Source organism: Dreissena polymorpha, chromosome 2, assembly GCF_020536995.1.
Source record: "Dreissena polymorpha isolate Duluth1 chromosome 2, UMN_Dpol_1.0, whole genome shotgun sequence".
Taxonomy (NCBI): Eukaryota; Metazoa; Mollusca; class Bivalvia; order Myida; family Dreissenidae; genus Dreissena; species Dreissena polymorpha.
This window is the reverse complement of record NC_068356.1, coordinates 43,115,517-43,137,415: the sequence shown is the minus strand read 5'-3', so window position 1 is coordinate 43,137,415 and position 21,899 is coordinate 43,115,517. Positions and strand designations below refer to the sequence as shown.

Here is a 21,899-nt window from a genome sequence, read left to right as displayed (position 1 = left end):
GATGTTAATAAAATGCTCGACCTCTTAGACCACGCCTTTATATTCAAATGTCTCGTCAACTTGGCTACAGTGATGAAATTATCGAATGGGTTAAACTATTCTATGACAATTCAACATCTCTCAAAACTGTTCCAAATGAAAAGTGGTGTTATACAAGCCTGTCCATTATCAACTTATCTGTTTATAAACAGGTAAGGTGATGATGGACGGGCTTGTAGAACAATTCGTTAGAAAACAAACGTCGCTAGCAAAAAGTGCCTTGTATTCTAACGTTTAACTTTTTACAGGACGCAATGAACTATTTTGCGTTTAGGATCTATAAGTGATACTAATACTGAATTTTTCAAAGAGATTTTTTTTATTGGAACTCAACCCAAGCGACATCATAAGGTATAACTTTATGTAATAATCCAAATAGAACTATAAAAATCAATATAACATAAATAAAACTCATCAATCTAAAAACTCTTAACTCTTGGAAAAATTGAATAATTAATTCATAGGCAAAATCACAGTTCTAAACACATTTGCACTCCCAAACTTGTGTATGTTCTAACCGTTCTCCAAAATCCATCTTCTCATAATTATGTACTTTTAAATTGGTCAAAATTCATTACGCAGGTTATTAAATTAATCATGTATACATGGCGCTAATAAACCCCACTTAAAATTAAAAATTCAAATAATACTTTTGCGACTTTATTGTTATATATTTATATTTTTCCTTTAACTTATTTGATTGACTGGTAACACACCACATTCCATTAAAATAAGTCATTTTGTAATATATCAAGATCGGAAAAAAATCTTTAATGTTCCATGTTTTTTAATGAATTGGAACACTGAATGTAAAATGCTAAGCAGCAGCAGTGTATTTAAACATAGTATGTAAATTATGTATTGATGATGGTTGCCTTTCTCGTCTTTGATTTTTAACTATTTTAATATTATATTCTTTATTTTTACAACGCATATTTTAATAGCGTAATGTTATTTATTCATTGGAATGGTATAGCAAACAGACCCCTCATTTAAAAACGTTTTCATTAAATGTTATTGTTAATGTCGATTGTTATTCGATGGCAACCACTGCAAACAATTATGGATAAAACAACATAAATATAACCCTGGTGTAAACTTTGTACACGTAATAATTATTCCTGAATTGGTTACAAAATAGGGGACAATAGGTTTACCTTCCATCCATTATGTCCGTCCGTCAATCCATTCATGAAATTAAGATGAAATTAAGATGAAATTAAGATGAAACAAGCGAATATACAATTCTGGCGTCTGAAAACGTTACGCAAGTATTCATTTGTACAAAAATATCTTGAGACTGATCTAAGGGTGGCTAATGACGTAGTCACTTATGTATCCACTCGAAAGGAAGTCCGTCAGTCCATCCGTCCTTATTCCAGAATTTTCTCAACAAACATTTTGATGAAACTTCGTAAAGTTGCTAAAGGAAATGTGGGATTCATGCACGACCTTTGTAATTCAGGAATCAATGATCAGGGCGATGTAAATAAAAATAGATAATTATTCAAAGTTTATAAAATATTTAACATATTATCAAGAAAATTGATTTGCATTAAGCTATAATAACAGATTTTTCATAATTGTTCACAACTTATCATTTAATATATAGTCAAATTTAGCATGTATGCTTTTCCCGCAAGGAAATGTACCAAATTGTTGATTAATACAATTCTAGCGCAATAATCATCTTATTTATTTCTAATTTAGTTTATTTTTTCAGGATCTTGTACTTCACAAACAGCTCAAATAGGACACCAGAATGTGCAACTAATTATGCGCCTCTCATGGAATACCAACGAAACAAAATTTCTACAATGTCACAGAGATCAAACTCTCATAGGACAGTGCTCGGCACTCACTTGGGTTCATTGTGGACTAGAGCCAACATACGTGGGCGTGTACACCATATCCTCAAATACTGATTTGACTACTACAACCATAACCTTAATAACTTATATGGAGGACCTTTCTGGCAATTACAGCTGCTCGAAGACAAATAACGCAGAAAAACAAACTGTATGCTTAACAACAGGTATATCCGTTTTTTCTCAACTATCAAATCATTACTAGTTAAGTATATACATACATATATATATATATATATATATATATATATATATATATATATATATATATATATATATACATACGATTTATCAACATAAATTGACAAATGTTTACGTATGTGGTGTCCGTTGTTGTGAAGCTGCTTTTCATATTATTAAATCACAATGTTTGAAAAGCATTTACATACAGGATTAAAACAATACATTATATTTAATAAATGTGAGGAAAAGGTAAAAAAAAATCATAGTATTAGAATTAAAACCGTTCACTGAAAGCCGACTAGCAAACCATTCGGCCACTGAAATAAAGATAAGATTAATTTCACAGATAGTTTACATGATATTTTCGCCAATAAGGCACCGTAACTACCTTTGACATTATAAAATGGCCACCGTTATACGTTGACAATTAAGACAAAAATATTTTATGATAGTATGAAGCAAAGAATTTGCTTCTTTCATAGAATGATACAATTTCAAAAATATGCAATAGGTTTAATATATCTGTTAATGGTATTCTGTGTTAGATGTCTTATAATATTTGTTATCATATATTGTTTAAAGCCGTTGTGTAAAATGAATTCACGTGTAGACGGTTTGCGATCAGTATAAATATACTAGAGAAGTTTATTCTTTGCATACTATATTAAGCAATTATTTTAGAATCAAACGAAGAGTAGCTAGTTATGCAAACATGTATTCATCTCTCTTTACTTTAGAAAGAACATCAAAACCGTTGACAGGTAAAACCTTTTCGTTCATTAGTTTCAATGACTATGTTATGTTATAATCAGAAACATCATTTCCATGATATACAGCATTTGTGCAGGGTTTTTTCGGAAAAAGATACTTATCCGTGGAATCAATCAGTCAAAAGATAATTAATTAATAATTGTTCTGAGTAAAAACAGATCATTAAGTTGTTTGTGTTGTTAAATTCACTGTGATGTATTACCCACTAGATTTGTCTAAGCTCTAAGCAATTACTGATTTTCTCGTATAAGCTTTAATTAAATAAATAATATTTAATATGAATAACGTGCATATTGTTGTATATTTTTATAGGTTTATATTATTATGCTGATTATGTGTATGTTTTTAGGTGCGAGGAACAATGTTGGTATTGTCGCTGGTGTCATAGTTGCAGTTAGCGTCCCAGTGTTAATTACAATAATAATGTGTATAAAATACCCTGCAAAATGCCCAAAAAGGCGATCCGTCCCTAGCGTCTAATTATCGCCCGATATCACTGTTAAATACTACTGTCAAAGATGGTCTTTGGGAGGATATTACATTCACACATTTTTTAATTTTCTTTGTGTGAATGCATTCTTTTCACCCACTCAATCTGGTTTCTTGCCTGGTGACTCCACTGTCAATCAGCTTACATATATCTATGATACATTTTGCAGAGCCCTAGACAATGGCCTTGCGGTCAGAGTTGTATTATTCGATATAAGTAAAGCTTTTGATAACGTATGAAAAAATGTGTATTATGCACAAACATAAACTTTATCAATGAACAAAATGAACTCGATAAATGTCCCAAACTACTTACAGTCTCTTTTGCCTACAACAGTTGGGTCAAATAACAATTTCTCATTAAGAAATTCTTCACATCTTCAAACAATTCAAGCGCGAACGTCACTTTATTCACTTCGTTTCTTCCGTCCACTGTATCTGAATGGGTGATGGTCGTCAAAAACGCTGAATCGATCCATTCCTTCAAAAGGCTCATTAACACATATCGACCGATTTCAAATCACCTATTTTCAAACGGCGAAAATGCTCTCAAATGTTACACACGCGCCTAAGATTTAAGTGTACTGCTTTAATTTAACATATTTTCAGACGCAATATTATTACATCCCCGTTATGTCAATGCGGACGTCTTGAAACGACGTCACATTACTTTCGCGAAAGCACTCAGTATGCACATATTCGCGGCGAACTTTTTAACTCAATATCAGTATATTCTGTTTCCTGCATTGGAACTATTCTATATGGAAACAACACTCTCTCCCAAGAACTCTGCCAGTCTCTTCCCTTCACCTTTCAAATGTTAACCTATAACATATTTGTTTTCTTTTTAACAAATGTAATTATATACTCGGAATTTCTCTTGTTTTGTGCATGCTAATATTATTGTGTAGTCATAAAAAACAAACTATGTTCGTCTAACAACATGTAATTGTATTTGTATAGGGAGAAGAACTATATAAGACATGGTCCTTCGTTCCCATTCCTTTCAAACATGTTAACTGTATACATGTTGTATGTAATTCAATGTAAAACAATGTGTATTGTCTGAAACAAATTTGTTTAAACTTACCAAAATTCATATCTTATAACAAATTAGAAGGTGTATATCACTTTTTCCTTTAAAGCCTACTATACAGCGACTTATGTAAAAATACTACTATTGTTATATTATATACTATTATTAGTGCTAACGGACACTACTTTACATTAACATTAACTTTTAAGATACTCACAAAACGTTAGAGCCTATGTTATACTGAAATTCAATATCTATTATCAGCCATTCTTAGCTCAGTTGAAAGCACGTGCCACATTTTAATCTACCGACTTACAAAATTAAATGATGCATAAAGACAAAACAGTTTCACCTGAAAATATTTATAATAAATAACACGAAAATTTAAACTTATTGTAAATATAAGTATTTGGAAATTATACAGTTGATAAGAAACAATTTCGTACTTCTATTTATCATGACTATATGTTACATACTATGTAAATTAATATATATTTCATTTAATCTTCTATATGTACATATATATTTAACTAATATTAAAATAACTATTTTTATGGACATCACCTAACCGTTTATAATTATATTGGATATTTGTAATATATTTTGAAAATACTTTGTTTATATCACAGTCTGATTATTATAATGTTATAACATGTATACACAGTTCTCTTTATTATGAATATATGGTGTATACTTTATTTTCCTCCCGTGTTATGATCTTATTTTTCGTTTCCAAATTATATAAACTAACCATTTATGATCCTTACTATACTCATAGCATACCAACATGCCATTGTTGGTACTGCATAAAGCGAACGTTTTGATTTTGTGTTAGGTTGTCATGCAAATAGGAACGAACCACGCTTAGAAAGAATATCTGATTCACTATCGATAACATGAGGTAAAAACGCCACACAAACATTATGGTTAAACGATTAAGTAAGTAAATAACGTTATGAGGTTTAGTCTATACACTACTTACTTATTAGTAAAATGTGTACTTAAACACCAACATAGACTTGTATATATTGTTCTGCGAACTTTGTTTCGAAACTTTGTCATAAACATAAACCTACGCATTGTGTGAAATTATTGTATTATATAAATATATACTATGTAAATATTTTTTAAATATTTTAAATATGTGCTGTTGTTGTTAATTCAAAGCTATGAAGATCGACCATATTGTAAACAGACATAATACATTTATGACATATTATATATTCACTTGACCTTGTAAATTCCGAATAATGTTGTACCGTACAGATTTATACCGTCAATATATGTGATATATCAAATGCCTCAGTAACCATCGTCGGTTATATTATTTATATGGTGTGTGTACATAAGAATCACCAATATATTGCCTTTTTCGTGAATGAATAAATAAATTATATCAACTAACAACGTATGAGCGTAACTATACTCATAGCATAACATAGCATAACAACATGCCATGGTTGGTACTGAATTAACCGAACGTTTTGATTTTGTGTGAGGTTGTCATTCGAAAAGGTACGAACCACGCTTAGAAAGATCATACTTACTATTATTAAATCAAATTAATTGCAACTAAATCTCTATTTCGGTAACTTATATCTTAAAATTCACAAATATCTGCATTCACTATCGATCACATGAGGTAAAAACGCCGCACAAACATAATGGTTTAACGATTAAGCAAGTTAAGGTTCATGGGGGGGATAAAATTCATTAAAAATTCGCTTTGGTTTTTCTTCATTCAATGTGGTACAATATGGTCAAACGATATATCATTTTAAAGCTAAAGACGGATAGAATAACATAAACACATTTTTGACATTCAATATTTGTGTTCTTTATTCATATTTTGGTTTAAAACCAATACATTTTTACACTAATTTACAAAATCTCAATCTAAAGTTAGGAAGGATATGCACTACCTTAAGTTGAATAAATACAAAGCTATATACATATACAAGGTCAAGTTAGCAACATTTCAATGAAAATTATTGTCATAAAACAACAAATGAGTTTTAATTCAACTGCCCATTTTGGATAAATTTCCTAAACAAAGTTCTAAAAATAACTTAAACGTAACTACTTTTTAAAAATCCAGGTATGGTGGATAATAAGAGTCACAATTCTTTTTAAAAGGCTTAACAATTGTGTTATTTACCTCTCAACCAAATTGCAAATTTAAACCATCTCAAATTGAAATAGATTGCAGACGACATATAACATTGTAAAGGCATATAAAGAAATTGGCAAACCGATTGATTTTATATTTCGATTCCTTCTACCCATTTTGAAAGCGTTGGTTCGCAACTAGTAAAACAACTATTAACATTAATCAGCAAGAGATCGCACTCAATAACAGAAATGACCACGTAAAGATATCATCACTTACCCTATTTCAAATATTTTCCAGCTGAATATTGTCCCCCACATGTCGTTTTTAGTTTATTTGTATTGTTTTTATGGAGCCGAAGTCCATCTAACTTCCGTTGTTTTCACTTTCGTTATTAAAAACTTTTTTTAAAAGAATTATTTATCCTTTTAGATTGTTAAAGCGATGTGTTATTATATATTATCAATAGAATAGTATACCGTGATGAATTTAACGGAGTTACGTATCGATCTTTCTGTCAGTCTGTAAGCGTATTATTTTATGCGCAATAATATAAGTATGGTGATTCGACAACAATTGTAAACATTGGTGAAATGCTTCTTACATAGTTATTCTTTTGAGTGTTTATGAGGTCTGATCGTGCAGTTTGCAAACATCAACGGAAAGATTACAATCCAATGCATTTGTCATCGTCAACCGTTTGGAATGTCAATTTGGCGATGAGTGAGTTTTTAGCATGTTTCTTTCTATTTTATGAATTTACAAATGGCTGCCCCCATGGTGATGAAATGACATGTGTTCGAGTTTTGATATTTCTAGATATGTTATCTTTTTTTACTATTTAAGCGTAACTTGCCCTCGTCAATGTCGATATTATTCACTAGTTATATAATTTTCCGCCGAAATACGTGGAATAAACATGATTCAGATTTTTGAAAATAATGTATATTTTAGTGTTAAAATCGCTTTGTATTTTGATTGATTTTGTGGATGGTATGAAACGTTGATGTACAAAATTGGTAGCAGTTTGAAGGAAAAACATCATTTAAAGCATATATGTATACATTTTCAGTGTGGCACTCTTCCTTTAGTCAAATTTGAGTTCAAGGCTTGGGATCCCACATTTTTCAAAATGAAGCCTCTACATGAACCTTAACAACGTTATGAGGTTAAGGCTACACACAACTTAATTCTTAGTAAAATGTGCACTTTAACACAAATATGGACTTGTATTTTTGTTCTACCAACTGTGTTTCAAAACTTTGTCAAAAACATTAATCAACGCATTGTATGAAATTATTGTATTTTATAAATATATATTATGTAAATATTTAAAATATGTGCTGTTGTTGTTAATTCAGAGCTATTAAGATCGACCATATTGTTACTGGTATATTTGTTTTTTTAATTTCTTTCTTTCTTACATTTTGTTATCTCTCATCGAAATTCACAATTTAACTTATAAATAAATTTGGTACATGTTTATGGGAAATTCAAGTTATTTCAATTTTCTCATTAAACGATATTATACTATATATATATAAATAAATAAATAAATAAATAAATATATATATATATATATATATATATATATATATATATATATATATATATATATATATATATATATATATAACTCTGTTTTTTTGGGGGGGGGGTTATTAACTCACACAGGACAATATAACTCAATACTGTTCAGTTTTTCTAGGTTCAATGTATTCATAGAAATACATATTACGTGAGTCACAAATAGTTGATCAGGATGTAGTTAAACTACGAAACGTCCCATTCTGTAAAATAAACAATGACATATTAAGTACGATGCATTATAATACTGGTAATATTATTATTCATATATATCATACTTATTTATACTATAAATAAATGTTTTGTTCTAGTGGCCATTAACACCTGAACATTAAACATTATTATGCAATAAAATAGTAACAAACATACAAAGCAACAAACATACAGTATATAACATGACAACAAACATGTTAATCACATGACAAGAATATTACATATCACATAGTACACAGTTACATTACCATTTGGTGGAATTGAATGGTTCCTCTCACTTCCAAATTCTACCCTCCTAGCTCACGTGATTGCTGCAAATTAAGCATGCACAAACATTATTAGGTGCATTGAATAGTAAAGAATTAAAACGATTCCAGATACTAAAGTATTAAAAGAAAGAATTGAATCCATTGTGCAACCATTTCAACAATCGCGAAAATACAAGATTTGACATTACAAATATGTCAAATTATTCTTTAAATACAAATGCAATAATTACACTGGATTGAATACATTTCATAGCAACCGAATACAACATACCAGCCAGTGGAAATCCTGATTAAAACTGATAAACGTAATAAAAAAATGTCAACCTTTCCCTTCACAATTCCCACCAAAAGTGAACAATTCAATAAGAAAACCATACCCAATAGTGTTAAAACTGCTCACAAGAAAATAGGTTACACATGACATAATGTAAATTCCCAATAATTTTGTACCGTACAGATTTATACCATCAATACATGTGATAAAACAAATGCCTCAGTAACCATTATCGGTTATATTATTTATATAGTGTGTGTACATTAGAATCATCAATATATTGCCTTTTTTCTCAATAAATAAATACATTATATCAACTAACAATTTATAAACGTAACTATACTCATACCATAACAACATGCCGTTGTTGGTACTGCATAAAGTGAACGTTTTGATTTTGTGTCAGGTTGTTATTCAAAAAGGAACGAACCACGCTTAGAAAGATCAAATTTCGTAATTATTTTCTAAAGGTATCATGATCTTTTTAAACAAATAAGTATCTTAAGTAAAATGCAACCGCACGTTTGAACGGTTAGAAAAATGTCGGATCAGTGTAGGGACTTCATATTACAAACGCGCGGTCAGTGAGTGAGTCAGTTAGTCAGTCCGATAAGAAGTACGGATTTTGGAAAACTTATACATTATCATCGATTGTAAACAATAATTTTAATAAAAATAAACGTTTATATCGTATAAACGTCGATAGGTTAAACAATTTTGATAGCACATACCGCAATGAACTATAAATGAAATATATAACATTTGGTACACATGGAAAATTGCCAAGAATATTAAAGGATATGTATGCGAATGTTAAGTCTCGTGTCGAATCATGTTCATATTATTACGATTATTTAGTTATAAGGTTGGACTTAGGCAAGGTGAGGTAATGTGGCTGATTTGTATTCCTTTTTTGTTCAAGACCATGAAATTTACCAACATGGTAACATTAACTCTGGTTTGAATATATATTATATTGTGCAGATTTCACTTTGATACTCTGATGACATGGCTATTTGAGGAAGTCGTCAAAATGCAATCAAATTTAAATAACTTAAATTATTATTGGTATTCTTTGTTGCTAAATACAATAAAAACGAGCATAATGTTATTTCGGAAAAGAGGTGGATAGAGAAAAAACACAACGGAAAATGGGCGACGAATGATGATTTTAATGAAGTGGTTGATAACTTTAGGCGCAGTGCGTAATTTAACTGGATGTTTTTGTTTAATAAAAATAAACATTTATTGGTAAAACCCTTGAGGTCATGAATACATTTTTGTTAAAACGCAATGACTTTGACATATTTTTCAGTAGTTTGACTCTTTTGTGGGATCTGTAATAGTTATATTATTATGCTTCAGAGTTTTAGTGTTTCACTAACTTAGATAATATTGAACGCAAGCGATTTAACTTTTGCAAACGATTGCTACGGATAAAGAAAAAAAGTATGTAATGTTGTTGTTTATGGGAATTAGTTAGTAATCCACTTGTTCGTAAAGAGGTTTGTAAACATTCTTAAATATTGGTTTAAAGTTGCAATCAATTAAATATCGCAATACAAAACGTTTACAAGCAATCTTTAAACGATTGTTATAAAGGTGATACAACATGGGTTTCGAAGATAAAAATATTTTAAATAATCATATATTTAAAATCCAAACATTGTAAAAGTAGATAGTTTTACTAGTGTGTTCAAATGCAGAGATGTTGACAATTTTAAACAAGAATGGTATGGTAAAATAAAATAAAAGTTTTTATTTGATATGTATTCAGTTTTTGTGTTGTTTAATCTTTGGAATATGATAACTATTGAATCTAACTTCCTCACGTCTGCGCTTATTTTTGTAATTTTAATAGTTGTATGTAGTTATATTATATAATATTATTATAAACTCATATGTCGGCTGTGATTGCTTGTATGCTCACATTGTTATGCAAAGATATTTTGATGTAAAAGCAAGGAAATTAAACAAATCCTTGTAGTGACTTCACAAATGTTGCACTTCAATTAAATGCAGTACTGTTTCTTTGTTAAGAACATTGTGTCATGACAAGTTATTGTCTACAATTTTGTGATGTAATGCTCAACCAGAATAAACACTCTTTTTGGTTTACAAGTTTGAAAGATTCAACAAGCTTTGCTCTTCTACAGGATACAGGAATACATGAAAAATATAGGTTTCTCTTATATGTTTTATGTGATATTATTACTATTATTTTCTTCAGGTTTTCATAGATCATATGAACCTAATAGAATATTTTTGATTTAAACTGTTTGATGTCACTGGTTATTTGACAGGGTCACGGTATCTACCTTCTGCACTAGTGATAGTTGAGTGTATCTTTGTTTCATAAGAATGGTATAAACAGTTGAGATCAAAGGCACAAGTTTCTGTTATACAACGCTGTTACAATTTGTTAAGCGAGCAAACAAAATATACAGAAGATTTTCTGCTACCAATAAATGTTCAAACTTAACTTTATATTCTAAGACGCCCTGTATGCATTCAGTAATGTATTAACAGATTCTTCGGGCAAGTACAGTGATTTTACAAGGATTCCAAGAACAATATTTCAAAACAATCGAGATAACAAAAATGTTTGAGCGACCTCTAAAGCATGGTAGAGCCTTAAATTAAAGATATTGCATAGAAAATGGTCAATATAAAAACAGCTCACTCACTTTATTATTGTATGATAAGCAAAACAAAGCACTAAATAGCATAATCCAGTTTGCTGAGTAAATTCAGAAATAAAATGTACACAGATAGTTCTTAAGTAATTGTATTACTATTGCATTCTGCAAATTATATTCCCGCCTTGCAACAATTTTAAGAACTACATGGTCAATTTAGGGCATTGACAAAGAAACCAAAACAAACAAAATAATAAATAATACTTCAATACAGTATTATTTATGTTGCATCACCTTGTTTTAAATTTGGCTGTTGTCACAAGCAAAACAATGCAAAAATGTTCAGTTTTCAATTATTCTAGCTATTCACTTGAATATAAATATAAGGAATACAATACTAGTGTTATTGTGTTCTTGAGTTTATCCGACGAATTGAAGAAAGGTTTATCCTGCGAGGCTTGCCGAGCCGTGTTAGTTTTTCTGCGACGAGAAAGATACATTCAAGTGAACAATGAAAGTAGACTTTTTATCCTACACACCTGATAAAAAGTATACGAATATATTAAAATATAATGTAAAAAACGGGGGTTGAACTTGAAGTTTTTAACCTATTTTTACTCGCGTTTAAATATATCAAAAAATGTCGATCTTCTTGCGCATCAACGCGAAATAGTTCTGAAGTAAAGCGTACGATTGCTGATAAATGAAGAGAATAAACATTATATACATCGATTCAAATGTATTAAATTCATTGAAATACTTTTCCATCAAAGAAGGATAAAGTCGCCATTTGCAATAATGTATGAATCATGTACAGAACATGTGACAGTGTTAATACACAACGAATAAAACTGAAACAAAATATTAAACAAATATCACGCGAATTAAACAGATCTTTTTATTTACCTAGTGTAAAAGTTGAAGTTATTTATATTGGAGACTGCTCCATAAAACTGAGAGAGTGTTTTAGGAAGATTAAGCGAAGTTGAGAGGGACAAGAGTTTCTGTGCTGAATGGGTAGGGAAAGGACGGAAAGTACATCTACACTATCACGTGTGTACTATACAAATCTTAATGAGTATGATTGCACGACGACAATATTATGATAAAGATGACAGGATGATACGAAAGTGATGCCATAAATATACAATATTGATAACACGATGGTACGATGGTGAGATGTCGATAACACAATTACTATAGAAAGATGATAATAAAACGATATTATTGCAAATATGACGATGACGCAATGAAGCGATATAATAATGCGATTGTGAGATGACAATTGTACGATAATGATAACCTGACAATGGCAGTAAACACGTTACCGACCAGCGGGGGCCGTTTCTGGTACAATGCGTAACTTTACGGACGAAAATGTACGTACGTATAAAGTTACGAACGCTTTTCTGAATAAGTTGCTATGTTTGAATAATCTCTAAACAGAAGTCTGGTGATTGCGCGGACCTTATAGAGAACATTTGAAGAAATTCATAAAGTAGATTTAATGTGCTTTCTCTAACAAACTTTCGGTAGACTCAATATTTATACATTTATCCTTAAGATGTACCTTATAAAGAGCAAAGTTCTTTCCCTTGTTTGCGAAATTGCGATGAAAAAAGGGGTCAGCTGTAAAAAAAGTTCAATCTCTTGATTTTTTTTTTAAATTGACATGACGCCTTATCTATGATCGTTCCGCCCACTAGAATTGATCCACCAATAAGCGATCGATTAATCGGACGCACTCGTTAGCAACGACCTGTCCGCCATTTTCTAGACAAGCTACATGTTTAGGTTCACTTTTATTCCAACGAGTTTCTTTTGTTTTCCTCTTTAAAAAACGATTAAAAATGGTTAAACGGTGTCAATTGTGATTATGTAACTCGGACAATCGATATCCTGAAAGATTAGTTGGTGACATTTAACTTATATCGTTTCCAAAGTCGAAAAGAGATCTTGAGAAGTGTAAGAGATGTATAAATACATGCCGTCGTCACCACGAACAACTGAACGTCAACACTGTTAAAGACAATTATAATATATTTTTATCGGATATACTCGCAGATTTTAATAGTTTATGTTATCGATCTGATTATCACATTATATTTCACTTTAAAAAAAAATTAGTTTTATCAGTTACTAGGTCAGAAGCGAGGTTCATCTGCATTACTTTAAGAGAAATAAAACCCAGCATAAAGCCTAATTCATGCTGTGTTTTATTACTCTGATTGTAATGCACTTAATTGACATCATATATGTTATTTAAAGGTGACATGTGATATATTATCTTATTAACGGTATCTACACATTTGCACTCATGTGGTGTCACCAATAAACGCTTTTAATCCACACTAGGGGCTCGAATGCCTAGATCTCATTTTTTAAACGAGTTTCGTTTATTTTGTTCGGATTAAAAAACGGAAATGAAATATGGCAAAAACGGTGTAAAAAGGGTTAATGCAACTCTGACATTTGGTATCCAGAAAGGTAAGTTAGATGAATAAATTTATACCATTTCCAACGCGGCAATGCGGTCTTGACAAGAGCGAGTGGAAGCTGCAAGAATTACCGAGATCCCCTTTATAGAACATTAATTTATTTCACAAACTTGAAATGTCATATAAGTAATATCTAAGCATTATTAAGTATGTATTATGTCACATGTGCATGTAAAATAATTGAGAATTTTGGTACCCAATTCGTGTAACTTTACGAAATCCCCGTTAAAAATCGCGTTTCTGTGTGTGTCAGAAACAAGTGAAAACCATTTTGTTATTATTTTAATAAAGACGTATCGATAAATGCTATTGTAAAAGAGTTATTATTACTGATATTAGTTAACCAATAAATGCGGTAACTTCGGGGAAGTCGGTACCTGCGTCTGATATTGGTAGCCTTTTTAATGTATAAAAGCCTGACCGTATTCCATTTCGTACAACGCTAATTTTATATCAGACAATGTCCAAACTTACTGTGTTATTTTTGCGCTTTAAATTAAAGTGATTGATAAATGTCCCATAAGCAATGTTTAATATGATTAATATCACTTTTATACGCAATAACATGTGGGATTGAGGTACCCTCCCGGCGTCAGAAAGCGCGTAAAACTTCGCCAAATTCCCAGTTATAAAGCGCTATTTCGTGTCAAATACACGGGTAGGGGGAATGTTATGGTAATAATTTTGTTAATAACACGGGTAAATACCGGTGAAGTGTTAATTTATTGCAAATACCACCATTACACGTAATAACGGGTTCGATTTCGGTAAGCGCGCAAGCGTTTGAGAGCGTGTTTAATGTACCGATTTACCCGTTATAAATAGCTGATGTTCTCTTTAATCGTATATTTTTTGCATTTGCAGAATAACTAAATGGCATCAACCCCTTTTCAAGTGTAATATGGTGTTAAACAAGTCCATAAAATCATCCGGAATATCGCGTAAATCTATATGCAGTCTATAGGCAAAGAAGCCATTTTGGTGTTAGCTTGTCTAGGTTTTCCTCCCGCTGAGACACGTGATTAAGTGGGCGTAGCGATCACTGATAAGGCTTCATGTCAATTAAGTGCGGCCATTCTTTTTTGTGCTGGATATGCCCTTTGTTAAAACAGAAGAGATGATTCTTACTGAAGCAAATCTTTTACGAAGGTTAGTCAGATATATTTCAAACTGGAATTGCTGGAGCAAACTGGGAAAAATGGATGGATAATACTGAAAAGACAGCATGTGTATTGTAGCTTACACATCTGAATTTACATAAACATAATCAAGGAGTTTCCTGACAGGAATTCAAGTGGAAGGGTATCTTTGATTATGTTTAGTGCGTCACTGAATTACGAATGGAATGTCCTATAGTGAGAAGAACATCAGCAATGGCCTCTGTAAAGAAGGTAGTATTTTTTAAAATTTAATTTACTGATCAATGATAATGTACACTAGTACAGTATGGTTTTAGAAGAATTAACAAACTCTGTAGCTTGTATTCACTTGTCGCACTTCTAGATAATTTTATAACAATCATCATCATGTTTTTACCATGTTTATATTTATACTTGTGTGCAAAATATAAAAAAAAACAACAACAGATATTTACTCATAAATTCATTTAAAATGAGAATCTTTTTTCTGTGATAAATTAACATTGTCCATGAATGCTTCTATTAATTTGAGACAATAGGCATTTGCAATTATCATAAAGTATGCTTCTTCACATATATAATTATATTATATTTTTTGTTCAATATTTAAACAAAATGCATGGATTGGTAAAATATATGTCAGGGTATGTACCATTTGTAATTAGTTCTAAATACAAAATTTGAGAAATCCTGGGTCATTGGTATGGAGTAATTGGTATGACAAGCGGGCTTTTGTGTACACCTGAATCACTTTACATGCTTTACCAACACAATGAGTGAAATATTTGTGAAAAAGTTCAGTCACTCATAATATACTTAAACATAATCCCATTCACCAATGGAAACTAATGCATCAATTTAAATTCATGGAAAAGTTTTACACATCTGGCTTAATGTACATATGAACAAAACACAGGGAGAAAGCATGCACTTTTTAAATGTTCCTATTTTTATGAAGTTAAATTTTACTGGTTGAATAATGTCAGGATGACACAATTTATTCTTGCAAGTTCCTAATAATTATGCTATTAAAACATATGTGTCCATATACTTGATATTTAATTTCTATTACATTAAAAAAAATCAGTAAAAAATTGTGCTATTCAAATGTTTTTTCATGTGTTTGGGAAAGATACATAATTATGAGAATATGTTAAATCTGTTGTTTTTTTCAGTTCAAATCTTAAAAAAAAAATTCAATTGATTTTTGAACACATACACTGATACCATACATGTCCGCAAAAAGCTTTATTTTGTGCAAAACAAACAACTTCTTTTGAATTTATATTGTCTTATAAGTTATGTTTTTGACAAATAACTTAATGTGAATATTTTGCATAACTATGGTGTTAAAAGTGAAGAAACAAAAATGGTATTATTTAAATTATTTGATTGCAATGGTAGTAAATGCTCTACACAACACAAACATTGTCTATTTTATGTGTATTATTTATTTGTACAAGTTAATTGATTTAAAACATAAAAAAAATACATTTACTTATAATAATAAAGACAGTATACCTTATTCTAACATTTCCCAACAAAAATGGTATAAAATAACTGAATGTAAAAAAATGAGAAAATTCGCTGCATTGCTTTTCACAATATAAGATAAAATAAAGTGGGTTTTGCAATGTTTACAGCATTATTATAGAACTTTAAATGGTATAAATGGACATTACAGTATGTACAAAAACACAGTATAGAGTTTAAAGAAATGTATTCAAAGATATTGGAAAAAAATTGATTGTTGATAGTTAATAGTTCTGTCAATCTGTGTGACCACCTATAAAGAAAAAAGGTTCTAAATAACTTCTTATGACATAACAATTTTATTTGAACATATCAATCAAACTGCATTTAATGTGTCCATAGTAATTAAATATTTCAGACAGTAAAGATGAACAATGACCTTAGTTAAAATTTGACACTTCTTCTTCATGGCAACTGCATTTATAATAATAAAATTAAAGATTTTTAATGTTAATCATACCATATATAAAACAAAATTAAATGATTTTGTATTGTCCCCATGGTTTGTGTTCTAAAATTTCTTTGTACAAAACCTAAAAACTCAGAAAAAATGATTGTAAAGCATACAGCAACAAAGTTTTGCCATCAATATGATATTGATATGATTGATGACCTATGATATCTGATAATTAACAAGAGCACCGCATATCTGGTGTCACGCTGGATTGTGAAAGCTTGTCAGAATTGTATATTTTTGTAGAGGTCACAGTGACATTGACCTATAACCTAGTGACCCAAAATGGGCGTGGCGTTAAAAACTCATCAAAGTGCATCTACATATGAAGTTTCAAAGTTGAAGGTGGAAGCACTTTGATTTTAGAGCCAAATGTTAAGGTTTTAGCACATTATCTACAGCGGACGGGCGGACGTTGGACAACTAGCTGGCTATGACAAAAGCTCGGGTTCCTCTCTCCGAAAACAGCCTCGCTAAAAATACAACTTTGAGCATCTTACAACTATAAATTACCAAAAACAAATCTCATTGGTTTAAAAGTCATAGTGTTTTGACAGTTTTTGTATAAAATGACATATTTGGTACATTTCAATACATGTTTTCAGTAAATTTACTTCAACAGTGAAAACTTTTCAAACCTACTTTAAAATTAGCCATTATTAATATTCAGATAACTTAAGTTTTAGTTGTTCCATATAACCATTGCGAGAAGTTAGCCAAGTGTGTGAGCCTTGACCTTTACTTCCAGTCAATAATTGCAGCGCTTAAACAACTGAAGCTTGATTGGTCATTGTTGGCCCCGTACTACTTAAAAGTACCCGGGGTACTCTTAAGTACACTTCAATGTACCCTGGGTACAGAGTTTTATTTCTGCCTAAAATCTGATGTCCTCAAACGCAATTCCGAATACGAAACAAAATCATCTTTGAACAAAACCTAACTCAATATGCTTTTTTGAGTACGAGTTTCGATAATATCATAGCGGAGGCCATTTCACAGAATATTAACAGAAACATTATTAATTTGAAAATAAAGCCAACAACAGCAGATTTAGCCTAAGTATTCCTGGGTATGTTTAAGTATATTTTCTGTACCCAGGGTATATTGTAGCATACATAAGAGTACCCAGGGAACTTTCAAGTACTACCAGAGCTGACAAAGACCAATCTAACTCAACTGAGCTAACATGTCGACAGGTTGTATCTCACAGTCTCTACAGTATATTTTATTTTACGCAATTTTGACAAAATGATATATGCATGATATTATTTCCAAATAAATGGATCTTGATGCAGAACTTCTGCTTAAACTGTAAATGTGCCAAATTCAACAATAATGTGACAACCGTATACACATTTATAAGAAGCGCTGTTGACATATCAATTAAAAGTGTATACAGAAATCTACGTTTTTGTAAATAGTTGCATTTATATTATTTTGCTGCGTCAATGAATGACAATTATACAGTAATCTGTGCTAAAATTAATTGAATTAAATATTAGCACAGACTACTGTTTAATTGTCATTCATTGACACAGCAGTATAATATAAATGCAACTATTTACAAAAACGTAAATTATACAATTCTAATACATAATTCTTACAGAAAAAGTATACTTTTACCCATGTTTACAATGAATCAATTCTATCACTCAGCAAACGTCACATTCGTTGAGTTCAACTTTGCGTCTTGTGATGGATAAAGCCTTGTTCAAAACGGAAGTTGAATGAATTGTCAAAAGGAAAATTGAACAAATCATAACAACAATCGATTCGAACATGTAAAATTTCCTCTTTTAGCAAAACTCCAATCCACAACCGTACGCAATAGATCCTGCACAATCAACGCAGGATTTCCGTTACAGTATCTTCCATTGCCCTACCAAGATCTATATATAGATAAAGGTTTAAATTAACTAAAATGATGTTGCGCTCGTAGATTTCGTAATCTACGTCCGGTTCTCCGAAATATCGGTGCATGCGCCGCCATATTTACGCTAAATTACTGAGCCTTTGAGCACACGTAACTTTACGTGCAAAAATACGGTAAACGTAACTTTACGAAGTGTATAGAAACGCTACTAACTGAACGTTTGGCACTTACGCATGATTTTTGAACGTACGTAGTTTAAAGAAACGGTCCCCAGGATAACACGATTTTTATGCAAGCACAACTATATATAGCTCGTTATGGTATATAGTTTTAACAAAGTTCCATATAATATTTTCGCATATATATAACATATATTAATTACAATACATTTCATTATTTAAAATTGTTAACAGATATTATATCTTATGCATGCATTCCGAATATTATATGTTTATTTAACACGCGCCGTATTGCATATTTCTTTTTAGAAATGCCGTTTAGTTAGAATATCATTGCGATATTTATTACATCTACATATTACGATCATATCTTAAGTCTGAATAATCGAATTGAACTAACATGTTCATCCAACTTTTAAACCGGAAAGAAGTTGGTAATGAAGTTATGTCCTGGTATAAGTTTGGTTTGTTTAGACTGCAAGTCAGTTAAATGCGACTTTTAAAGCGCCTGCAGTTAACTATTATGGAGTCACAGCGCTTTCTTTTGATGATTGTTACTGCGCTTCATTTAACACCAGGTATACTTTATTTGTGTATACTAATTATTAAGTCAAATGTTACATGTGTCGCTATTTATTGTAACACAGTTTTATGATTTTAATGTTAATGCAAATTATGGCGCTGCAATATGATTTAATGTATGCATATTCTGTTTTATGGAATTGTGATAAAACTAATTTATATCAGAACATGGAAAAAAGCAATGGTGTGAACATTTAAATCGTTTGAGTTCACAAACTGATTATTGTCAGATTATGTTTAATCGAATTCAATTCGTTTTGATTGTTGACAAGTAACACAAGTTGGAAACCGCCATGCGTGCAAGAGGATTGCATACTAAATAGACGAGGCTTTGTGTCAATTTTCGTTGTTGTTGTTTTTATATTACTTCGACAGTCTCGAGTACGCAGCATCTTAAGCTCACCGCAGATCTGAATGAGGTTTTCATCGGTAGCAGACTAACATTGACATGCTCTACACCTTCACCTGTCTCTGTAGTCAATTGGCATTCGACATTTAAAGGGTCACTTAACAAAACAATTGATGTTCTTCAAGAGTTTGTCAACGGAACATGTAGACAAACCAAACATACGTATTTAGAATGTAATTGCGATTCTGCAACTTCTTACACCTGCGCAATCAACTCAATCACGCTCGCCCATGACGGTCAAGGAATACGCTGTTCATCTGTAGCTGATGGAATGACACTGCACAGCAACGAATACAACATCAGTGTGATAGGTAAGCGTTTGGTAAGAGTTACAAATTATTATCTTATCACCTTTTACTATGTTTGAATAATTGAAATTCAAGTGTACTGTATATTATGACGATGGAAAGAGCATCAATCATAAACCTGTATTTAATAAGATATAACAACACATAAGTTTGTGAGAAAAACTGTTGTTTTTTAAACATCATCTTCGTTTTCGCCATTCAATTTCCATCATCATCATGATCATGATCATCATCATGATCATGATCATCATCATGATCATCATGGTCATCATGATCATGATCCTCATCATGATCCTCATCATGATCCTCATCATGATCCTCATCATCATCATCATCATCATCATCATCATCATCATCGTCATCGTCGTCGTCGTCGTCGTCATCGTCATCGTCATCATCATCATCATCATCATCATCATCATCATCATCATCATCATCATCATCATCATCATCATCATCATCATCATCATCATCATCATCATCATCATCATCATCATCATCACCGCCACCACCACCACCACCACCACCACCATCATCATCATCATCATCATCATCATCATCATCATCATCATCATCATCATCATCATCATCATCATCAGAAGCAGCAACAGCAGCAGCAGAGTCATCACCACTGCCATAATCATCATCATCATAATCATCTTCATCATAATTATCATCACCATCGTCGTTGTCGGCGTCGTTGTTGTCGCCGTTGCCATCATCATCATCAGCAACATATCATCAATATCAGCAGAATCATCAGCAGCAGCAGCATAATCATCAGCAGCATCATCATCATATCTTATGCGGTAACTATGTATGAGACACTGCGGTTTGCCCACATGATTGTTCTTAATAATGGTAACACCATTTATACTTGCGAGTCGAAACTAACACCAACAATCAAAGATAGTTTCTGATAATAATTAATGGAAGTAAAATGTCTGTCAATCCCCGTCATGATTCAATGCGATTGATAACATTCAATCGAGAAAAAAATGCAACACAAATTAAAAAAATCCTATTTATGGTTACTTTTGTATATTCAAAGAAAGAATTGTTGCACAATAATGCTTAAAAGTATCCTCGTCATCAAACAAGACAAATAAAACCGTGGATTGAACGCAAAAAACACATGGTATCCAATATTGTATTTTATCATACCACCGCATTGATATATGCCTGATATAACGTTGCCTGATATATTTTTTTATATCATGGTCAACAGGAAGTTCTTATATCAGTCAATGTTTGGAGTTTCGTGGGATTTTCAATAAAGTCAACAATTTCTATCAAAATGAATCAGGTTCAACAAAACAAACAATTCGATACCAAGAACGTACATATTTTATTCTAGTTTAAAGTCATAAATCACAAAAACGTTTATTTAAAAAAAATCGCAACAGCCCGCACTGCATAAGTTAAATGACGTCATCAATGGGGCAA

At 31.3% G+C, this 21,899-nt stretch overlaps 2 long non-coding RNA genes across 2 annotated transcripts; one reads left to right on the top strand and one right to left on the bottom strand.

The window, feature by feature from the left end:
• Window positions 1–1,766: 1,766 nt before the first annotated feature.
• On the top strand, window positions 1,767–7,774 carry LOC127866811 (uncharacterized). The gene is made up of 3 exons (XR_008043113.1): window positions 1,767–2,074; window positions 2,828–2,851; window positions 3,211–7,774. It is a non-coding gene; the product is annotated as an uncharacterized LOC127866811 (long non-coding RNA).
• A 436-nt stretch (window positions 7,775–8,210) lies between these two features.
• On the bottom strand, window positions 8,211–8,900 carry LOC127866814 (uncharacterized). The gene is made up of 3 exons (XR_008043116.1): window positions 8,837–8,900; window positions 8,545–8,607; window positions 8,211–8,286 (listed from the first exon to the last, which is right to left on the bottom strand). It is a non-coding gene; the product is annotated as an uncharacterized LOC127866814 (long non-coding RNA).
• Between the last annotated feature and the right edge of the window lie 12,999 nt (window positions 8,901–21,899).